Here is a 9,656-nt window from a genome sequence, read left to right as displayed (position 1 = left end):
GTGAAGAATATAAGGAGATTTTAACAATGGAAGACAATTCCAGGTAGGAGGAAAAACTTCAAAAATAAAGGGGCATGTGAAAAGTCCTTTGGCTTGGAAAAGAGTTAAAGAGAACAGCATGGCTAAACTAGAAGCTTATATCTTGCTTATTTATTGCTATGTTACAAACTAAGTCAAAATGTGATGGCTTAAGAAAACACACACACACACACACACACACACACACACACGGTTTTGTGGGTGAAGAATTTGGGCAGAGTTTGGTTGGATAATTCGTCTGTTGCATGTGGTGCTGACAGAGTTCATATCTTGCTGGTGGATTGGCTAGTGTGGGGGGGTCCAAGATGACTTTACTCACATATCTAGTGTCTTAATAGGCATGTCTAAGTTTAGTTTATACTGTTGACCTGAGCGCTAACATCTGTCCTCTCCAGCATGATGGTGGATAGTGTCAGAGTAGTCAGAGTTGGATATGGCTGCTTAGGGCCAAAGACAGTTTTCCAATAGGCAGAAAGTAGAAGATGTTGGTCTTTTAAGTCTGGGCCTGGACACTGACACAGACTCGCTTTTGCCATATTGAATCGTCATAGTCAGCCCAGAGCCTGTCCAGATTCAAGAGGAAGGGTCAAAGACCCTGATTTTCAGTGGTAGAAGTGTCAAGAATTTTCAGGCAAGAGGAGGGGATCTTAGTATCTCACTTAAGGAGACAAAACTTCCTTTCCCACAGAAGCCAACCGGAAGGAACATCAATCCCCAGCAGTTTATTTCTGGCACCTTGTGATGAACTCCCACTGTGGAAAAAGACCTCTGGGAAGTGGAACCAGGGTCAGAGATGACCTTGAGAGATAACAGGATTCTAGCAAGCCCATTTTAGAGGACAGGTGCCCAAATTAGAACTTTGAGCACGTGCAGAACATAGAGAGTGTTTCACGGAGCAAGAAGGTAGAGCCCTGTGGGGAGAGGAGGTGATGGGTGGGGTTTAGGGGTGGTGTGGGCGGGCAACCATGGACAGAAAAAGTGATTGAAGTAGTAGCTGATCCATTCATCTGTTGATGGACATCTAGGTTCTTTCCATAGAGAAGAGGTATTACATGTGTTTAATTTCAGTCCAAAGCCATTACTCTGGAAGACACAGGAAGCAGTTGTGGAGTGATGCTAAGTTTTGCTTGAGAACAGGGTCAACTCTGGCCTCTGCCTGACCTAGTAAATAAAGTGTTATTGGAATACAGCCACACCCATTCATTCCTACTTTATCTCTGGCTGCTTTGCAATACCATGGCAGAGCTGAGTTATTGCAACACAGATCTTCTGGCCCATAGGATGTAAGATATTTACTATCTGACCCTCCACAGAGAAAGTTTGCTAACCCCTGCTTTAAAAATTAATCTGATGGTAATGGCTTTTTATCCACTGGCCTTTCCAAGGAGCAAAAGGGGCAGAAGATGATTTGGGGGTTTGCAACCCTCTAGGTGAGTGATGTCACAGCCAGGGATCATGGCAGTGGGGTTAGAAAGACAGGGAGAAGTTAGGAGACATTATGTGTTTAGTTAAATGAGGACATGTGCCTCTGTGTGTGTGTGTGTGTTTATGTGTGTGTCCTGGTGGGGGAAGAGAGAGGAGAAAGAGCCAGCAAATCAGTCTGCTTTCACTGCAGGGTGGTACTGAAGCTATTAGCAAAATGGTGGTGGGGTATGGTCATTGGATACAAGAGGAGAAACTGTCTTCAGGGGAGAGTGGTAAATCAGTTTTTCTTTTCTCCTGATTGATGTCATCATTTGGATATTAGCTAAGAAAGATGCTACAATCATGAATGCCTTCTGAAATTCCACTCTACCGAACAGAATAATTGTGAAAGAGGAGATACAGCCTCACAATGTCCAAATGTTTCATTTACTGCACCAGTTTGATAAAGATCTGATTGACAGAGGGCTTTTCTACTGATCTCTTAGACAATGCACCATTGCTGACTGGATCAAGCCCTACCCCGCCTCAGGGTCTTTGCTCATGTTGTTTTCTTTGCCTAAATGTTGTGAGGAAACCTCTCACCACTCCCAGGTTCCCTGGCTAAGTTCTATTGATCCTTCATGGTTTAGTTTAAACATTACTTCCTCCCAGAAGACTTCCTTGAATTCATAGACTGTTCTGGCTACCATTGGGTAATGCCTAGGCACCACACTGTATTTTCTTCTGCTATGCTGTCCTATGTATGACTTATCTGTTCCTACTCTGTGCTGCTTCTCTAAGCTGCTTCCTCTGGATATGAGTCGTTAGAGGATCCAGCTACTCAATATATTGTTCCACCTTCTACATGTAGCATGACACTTAGGAGCTGCTAACACAAATTTGATAATACAGTACATAATAAAAAACAGCTCTTACTGAGAATTTACAACCTGAGACACTAGACTAATTCTTTTACACACATCAGTTTAATCTTCAAATCAATCCCCTGTGTTAGATACCACTGCTCTGCCCACTTTAGGGATGAAGGGACTAAGGTTCAGAATAGTTGAAAATCATAGACTTACTCAAGGTAACACAGCTATTAAATGCCATATCCAGGCCTTAAATCCCAGTGAGTATGACTCCAGGCCCCCATGGTTAACTGTCATAAATATCAAGCTGGAAGGAACACGTGAATACATGGAGGAAGAGGGGGAGGGGGGAGAAAGTGGCAAGGGAGAAGGAAGGAGGAAGAACAAACTTTATAAAACAACAATTTCCTGGTGTGCTGTCACCAATAACGGTGTTTCTATCAAGGAGAAACACAATTAACACTTACTTAGGATATTACTGGGAATGCTTTATCTGTGTCAACTCATTTGCTCTTTTCAACCACAGACTTGTGAAGTGCATTTGATTGATATAATGTTATATATGGAATTTGACCACTACACACCCCTCCCCAGCCATCACCTTCCCTGCAGGCAGGCCACCATCATCCCTTGCTTGGCTCAGGTCTGCAACCTCGCTGCTTCTGAGTTTGCTACCTCATCGTCCTTTCTCCACTTAAGAACCAGAATGATACTTAGAAAATATAAGTCACATCTATCATCATTGTAGAGTGAAATCCAGCCATGACAGCTTTGTGCAGGCCCTGGCCACTCACTCCCTTCTCTGACTCCAGTCCGTTTCCCCTGCCACACTGGCCTCCCCCATTCTCCTCAAATCTGCCACATAAGCTCCGGAGAATTTGTCATTCCCTCTGCACAGAATGCTGTTCCCACAAGTGCCCAGGCATTTAATTCTGTTCCTCCTCCTTCCTCAGATACCAGCCCCCCAGTGAGGCCTTCCCCAGACACTGTCTACAGGACTGCACCACTGCTTTCTCCCTGTCCTATACCTCCAATCCCCCCTGCCTTATTTTCCTTATAACCTCAACAGCCAAGTGATGCTTGGCATTGTTAAGAGTTTGTTCACTTTCCCCTTCCTCTAGCTCCCAGAAGGCAGAGTTCAGGAGTTGGAGTCTCTTCTGCCTCTCCCTAGGTCTCCAACACCTGGCACAGAGTTGGCACTCACTAAATGTAAGGAGCAAGAACAAATGAACTCCCATTTCATAGATGAAGACATAGAGAAATGTAATTGATGGCTGACCGATGTCATACAGAAGTGGCTTGAGGAGAGGTGTCCAAAGAGGGAGAGGTATCCAGGACCAGCCACCTGGTCCTGATCTGAACAGCATTGGCACTCTTCTCCATTGCCTTCCGATAGAATAGCGGCTGGAGGATCAGAGGTTTTCAAACCAGATGGGCCCCCAATTGATCCTGATCAACACGGCTGTGTGATCTTGGGCAAGTTCAGTTCCCTGTCTATAAAATGGCCATGGTAATATCGACCCTGCAGAACACATTTGCAAAACAGTTTGCACAGTTCCTGACATGCCATAGGTCCTCAATAAGTCAATGTGTGAAGTTTAGCAATGTTACCATGATTGTTATTATGACCATCATGGACAAAGTACCATCACCAATTGTCCTAGATTGAAACCATGGGGTCTCAGGTGCATCAGTACCCAGACTTCATTGTTCTGATGTGAGTGCAGAGACTCCCTTCTCCGTAGACTGCTAAACTGGAATGCTAATTCTTCTCATTTTCTGTCAGGGCCTCTGGTTTAGAATGGCAGGCCTACAGGCACACAGTGGATAGGGGTTAAGTTGTTTTGACCCTGATGTCAGAGCCCTTCAGAGAGTCGCCTGATTTCCCTGGGATGAGTTTCTCATTCGGATCTTTTTTTCCCGGGATGAGTGAGCAGTCTCATGACACCTCTTGCCATCTTGCCTTGAAGAGCTGGTCTGTGGTGGCAGTGGAGGCTGCTGAGTGTGGAAGGAATTTAAAGTTCTTTATCACGCACTGGGTGGGGGATTTGTGGTTAGCTAAATTTGTCAGATCATGAAATTTAGTTCCAAACCTCATCCTGCCTCGTAATGTCTTATATTCCCTGAAGTCTCAGTGGGGTAAGAGGGAAGTGGTGTTAAAGAAATTTCTAGGGAAATAAGAGGCCAAAAGTGGGGGCAGGGAGGTTAAGACAAATGAAGCAAAATAAAGAATTTAGTACTTTTCTTACTACAAGAGGCTGTCTGGGAAATCCCCAAACCATTCCAGGGCTCAGTAGCAAAGCGAAGTTCATTTACATGGAGATCCTCTATTCCAGTTGTCCTGGACCAGGTGGGTGAAGGTTTCAGGGGTTTTCTCTTTTTGCCCAATCTCCACTTAATAAATTTCTGAGAGCAAAACTCCCTTAAAAAAAAAAAAAAGTCATTTACATGGAAATGATGAAATCAGACCCCATCAGGCCTAAGACAAAGTGTCTCTGACAAATGGTTTCAACCCCAGGCCAGTCATTGCTATGGAGGCTGCTTCTGTCTCTCCTAACAATGCACATGGAAACAGAATGTCCTGGGAGTTTAGAACACAAGCAAACCAAGAGAACAGGGACTATTATTCTGGCGAAAGGCTTGTTTTGGGTTTTGCAAGGGGTAGGGTTATTTACCCTTCTGTTGTTTTGTGGAGGGTGGAGAGCTCAGTAAGGGGAGTGTTGATACCTCTCCTGCCTTCCCAGGAAGCAGAAAATATATGGCCAGCCTCCTGAAGATTTGGCTTATGCCCAGCTGCCCCACACAGCTAGAAGAGACTGACCCACTTGCTAGTATAAAGAGCTCCTTCCCCCCTACTGGGTCCTGGATAGAGCCCAGGGTCCTTCTGCATGTGGTGTCTCATGTTGCTAACCCTATGTAAATATCACCACCATGGCCAGTCTTCCTTGGGCAGGTTCCTATTTCCCTATCTCTGTCACTTTGACCATGTGCTTGTTAAACACTTTTCACACATTATCTATTTTATTTTTTTTTAAGACTTTATTTATTTAAGAAAGAGACAGAGGGAGAGAGAGAGATAGTGCATGCAAGTTGGGGAAGGGGCAGAGGGAGAAAATCTCAAGCTCCTCGCTGAGAGCGGAACCTGACATGGTACTTGATCTCATGACTCTGAGATCATGACTTCAGCCAAAAGTAAGAGTCAGATGCTTAACTGACTGAGCCACTGAGCACTAAGATGCCCCTACATTATCTCTTTTATTCCTCACTTTGGTCATAGGAGGGAGAGACTCTTGTCCTCACTTGGCATCAAATCAAACTCCTTGGGGGGTTCAATCATTTTCTCAGGTTCATCCTGAGATGAACACATGACACAGAGCACTGACACCCAAGCTACACTGTTAACCATTAGTCACTCTGTTCTCGTCTTGTGTCTGATACTCAATCTATGAACCCTGACCATGGAACTTGACTCATATGTTCTGCTAATCTAGAATTAGACCTTGTTCCATGAACTGGTAACAAAAACTGCGTTGGACTTCTCTCATCTAAAATGCAGGGCTTTGTTAGAGCCTGTAGCAATTTCTAAGGGCTGGGAACATCACAAATCATCACAAACTGAGAGTTTAAAGAAAGGAAAGTTACTGTCATTCAGTTCTTAACTAATTACCTTTGCAAAACACCATTCCACCTAAGTCCAGATTCTGAGATTCTGGATAGACATGAGTTTTGGAGGAATGTTAAACCCCCTACAGACCCTGTTATAGTTTATCCCCTCCAAAATTTGTATGTTCAAGTCCTAATCCCTACTACCCCAGATTGTGATATGTTTTGGAAATAGGGTCATTGCAGTTTTAATCCTGGGGTAGAGTGGGCCCATAATCCAGTATTTCTGGTTCCTTATATGTAAAGGGGAAATTTAGACAAAGACAGGTAAGAGAGAGGGTAGACAATTCTAGAACAGACCTTTCCCTCAGAGCCCTCAGAAAGAACCAAATCTTCCAACACCTTGATCTTGGACTTCTGGCCTCCAGAACTATGAGACAATAAAGCTCTTTCAGTTAAGTCATCCAGTTTATGGCACTTTGTTGTGGCAGTCCTAGCAAATAAATATAGAAATGATCAGTCAAAGAGACAGAAGTGGGGTAGATGATGACCAGATCTTCTCCTAAGAAGGAATAGACCCAGTTCTGGCAGGCCTAAGATACTAAGATAGTGTTAAACATGGGCCTACATTTCAGATCAAAAAAGTCCAACACAATTTTTGCTGCATGTTCATGAATCAAGGTCTGGTCTTTTTTTTTTTTTTTTTTTTTTTTAGATTTTATTTATTTATTTGACAGAGAGAGATTACAAGTAGGCAGAGAGGCAGGCAGAGAGAGAGAGAGGAGGAAGCAGGCTCCCTGCTGAGCAGAGAGCCCGATGCGGGGCTCGATCCCAGGACCCTGAGATCATGACCTGAGCTGAAGGCAGCGGCTTAACCCACTGAGCCACCCAGGCGCCCCTCAAGGTCTGGTCTTAAAGAAAACTACTACAGACCCCAACAATTGTCCCATAATCATACTCTGCCCTGACTTTTCTGACTCCTACCTTAGTGGCCAGACCTGATGATGGTTATGGCTACCATCCAATCAACCATCCCTTGGTTTATTCAACAAATATTTCACTGTGCCTCACTCTATGCCAAGTACAGTGTAGGGCCCTTGGGATTCCACAGTAAGCTGAACATAGTTCCTGCCTTAGGGGGCTTATTATGGTCTAGTGGGAGAGACATACCAGGAAAAAGACAAAAGGTGGTGCAGCAGTACAAGGTGGCAGACACTGTGTTAGGACTTTGAGGGAAAGGGAAGCCCTCAGCACAAGGACAACTCCTGGCAAGCCAGTAAAAGTGTTGCGGGCTGGCCAAAGATCACTATGTCACAGCCAAGGGTCAAAGGATGAGCAGACATTTGTTAGGGGAATGGGAGAAAAGGATATTACAGCCATAGAATAGAACAAGTGTAAAAGGCATGAAAGAGCATGGTACACTCCTGAAATGGGAACCAGCTTGATTTCCCAAACTATGACAAGTGGAGAAAGTCCAGGAGCCAGATCATGAGTCACCTCTTTTCAGAAGGAACCTGGCTTTGTTCTGATGGTGAAGAGGAGCCAGGAGGCGGGCAGGAGAGTAATGATTAAGTCTGAGCTTTAGAATGATGTTGTGTTGGCTTGGGTGGACAGAGTAGATGAAAAGGGACAGGACTATGATGGGAGGACTCCCCACACATCTCTCTACCATTCCCGCCTTATTTCTTCACCCAGCTCACCATGGCTTCTCCTCTCATGCACTGGACTAGAGCTTGGCAGGATGTGGGAGTCATCACCCAGGAGTCAGGAGACTCCAGGCCAGGGTTTCTTTGGTTCCAGAACTAGGAAAAGCCAATCTCACAGATTCCAGGACTTGAATACCTTTATCTGCTAGGAGCAGAGCCTGATGCATCAATAAAAAACCCAATTTACCCTAGGAGCTGAGTATTCTGGAATAAAATCAAATTCTGTTACCTCAACTCAGACACTTCCCTTCTGGCCTCAGGTTCCCATCTATAAAATATAAGAGGTTAGGATACACTAATGTTGCTTCTAAGATTTTCAGAGTTTGACAAAATATAAAATATTATTGATGGCATATCTAGTGCTTCTCATATGCTATGCTTTAGCAGATAACATGATTCTAGAGACAAACTGGAATTTGTACTTTTGAGCACATACTACATGGTAAGCACCATGTTTATTGTCTTACATATATTATGTTCTTCAGAGAAACTTTGCCTGATCACCTGTATCATCACATTAATCTAATTTATCACTTAAAGCTACTGAGTCCATGTATGCATCCGTTTACTTATATCTCTTAACTAAGACACCGGATTGCTTACTACTATATCTCTAGACAAAGGAATAATACTGGACACATAATGGGTTCTCAGAAAATATGTGTAGAATGAATAGCTGGATGAATGAATTCTGAGCAAGGAATCCTCATTGCTAGGTATGGGAACATACTCAGACAGAGAAAGTTGTCCACTGTTGAGCAGACAGTGAACTTGGAGCAGAACAGCTGAATTCAAACCCAGGTCTAGAGTGTACATCTCCCAGTTCATGGCCTCCATTAATTGTCTTTACTTACTCAATTCCAGTCACTCTCATTATTCCTAAACTGAGCCTCCTAATTTTCAAGAGAAAAGAAAAGTCTGGGGTGAGGTGTCTGTGTTTGATTCAGGAAATAAGCATTATGATGGTATGAATATGATAATAAGGAGAGACATTTTTAAAACTCTGCAGCTCATTATCACCCTCCTTGGGCAGTCCAGTGTGAGCACTGTCAATTCTCACTTAACACTTCTTTCATTTTCTCCTTTCAACTGGGTGTAGGAGAAAGTATCTATTATTGCAAGAGGGAATCATTGACTCCATTTCTTTCTCCTTGAAGATGGAATAAAGCACTCAGTTTCAAAGAACTCCCTTAAGCGATTAGTATCATTTCGTGTAGTGCTTATAGAATCCTGGATTGCAAACTTCTGAACACTGGAGAGACCCCTTGAACTTTCGATTCTCTATTTCAAAAGAAATGGAAGAGACAGCAACTTAATTCTTCATTAATAAGGTACAATCCAGCTCTGGTTTAGAGATTGGGGGTAGGGAAAAACACCATCTCCACTTTATATACACTGCAATTTTATGCATAATTCTTCAGTTATGTACCCTAACCTCCTTTCTCTCTATTTACAGGATAGAGTCCTGCCCCACTGTGACAACTGGAGAGCTAGCCATCCTCTGGGTTTGGTGTGATGTGAGGACATTGTGGTCACTCCAGCAAGAGGCTCTGCAAAGACAGCCAAAGACTTTGACGACCAGCTGTGGGCTTCCTATATGGAGATGCCCAATCTTTATGAGTTTTGCTGAGAAAGTGCACTCTTGTTTTGATTACCTGGCAGTAAATGTAGTAGAATAATTTGAATTAAAATTACAATTGGGTTTGTTCCTTTTTAAACCATTTAAAAGCTACTGCAGTAGGCAGTTTTTGAATTGACTCTCAATGGTTCACACCCTTCTGGTTTTCACTACATGTGTAATGTGTTATCCCCTCCTCTTGAATGTAGGTGGGACCCAACCCAGTGGTTCACTTTTAACCAATAGAATATGACAAGGATGATGGGATGTCACTTCCCAGAAGAGGCTATAAAAATTGTAGCTTTCATCTTGCTGGCTTCCTCCCTCTTTTTCTCCTCCTCTCTCTATCAGGCTTTTCTGGTTCTTAGGAAGTGAGATGCCTATGGAGAAGACTAGGTTGCAAGAAACTGAGGG

General features: G+C 43.6%; 1 long non-coding RNA gene across 1 annotated transcript; it reads left to right on the top strand.

Moving 5' to 3' along the window:
• Positions 1–1,364: 1,364 nt before the first annotated feature.
• On the top strand, positions 1,365–9,352 carry LOC309863774. The gene is made up of 2 exons (XR_014311249.1): positions 1,365–1,469; positions 9,081–9,352. It is a non-coding gene; the product is annotated as an uncharacterized lncRNA (long non-coding RNA).
• The last annotated feature ends 304 nt before the right edge of the window (positions 9,353–9,656 follow it).

This window comes from Mustela nivalis (assembly GCF_964662115.1).
Source record: "Mustela nivalis genome assembly, chromosome: 4".
Lineage (NCBI taxonomy): Eukaryota > Metazoa > Chordata > Mammalia > Carnivora > Mustelidae > Mustela > Mustela nivalis.
Note: the sequence above shows the minus strand (reverse complement) of the source record. Positions and strands in the feature narration are given on the sequence as shown.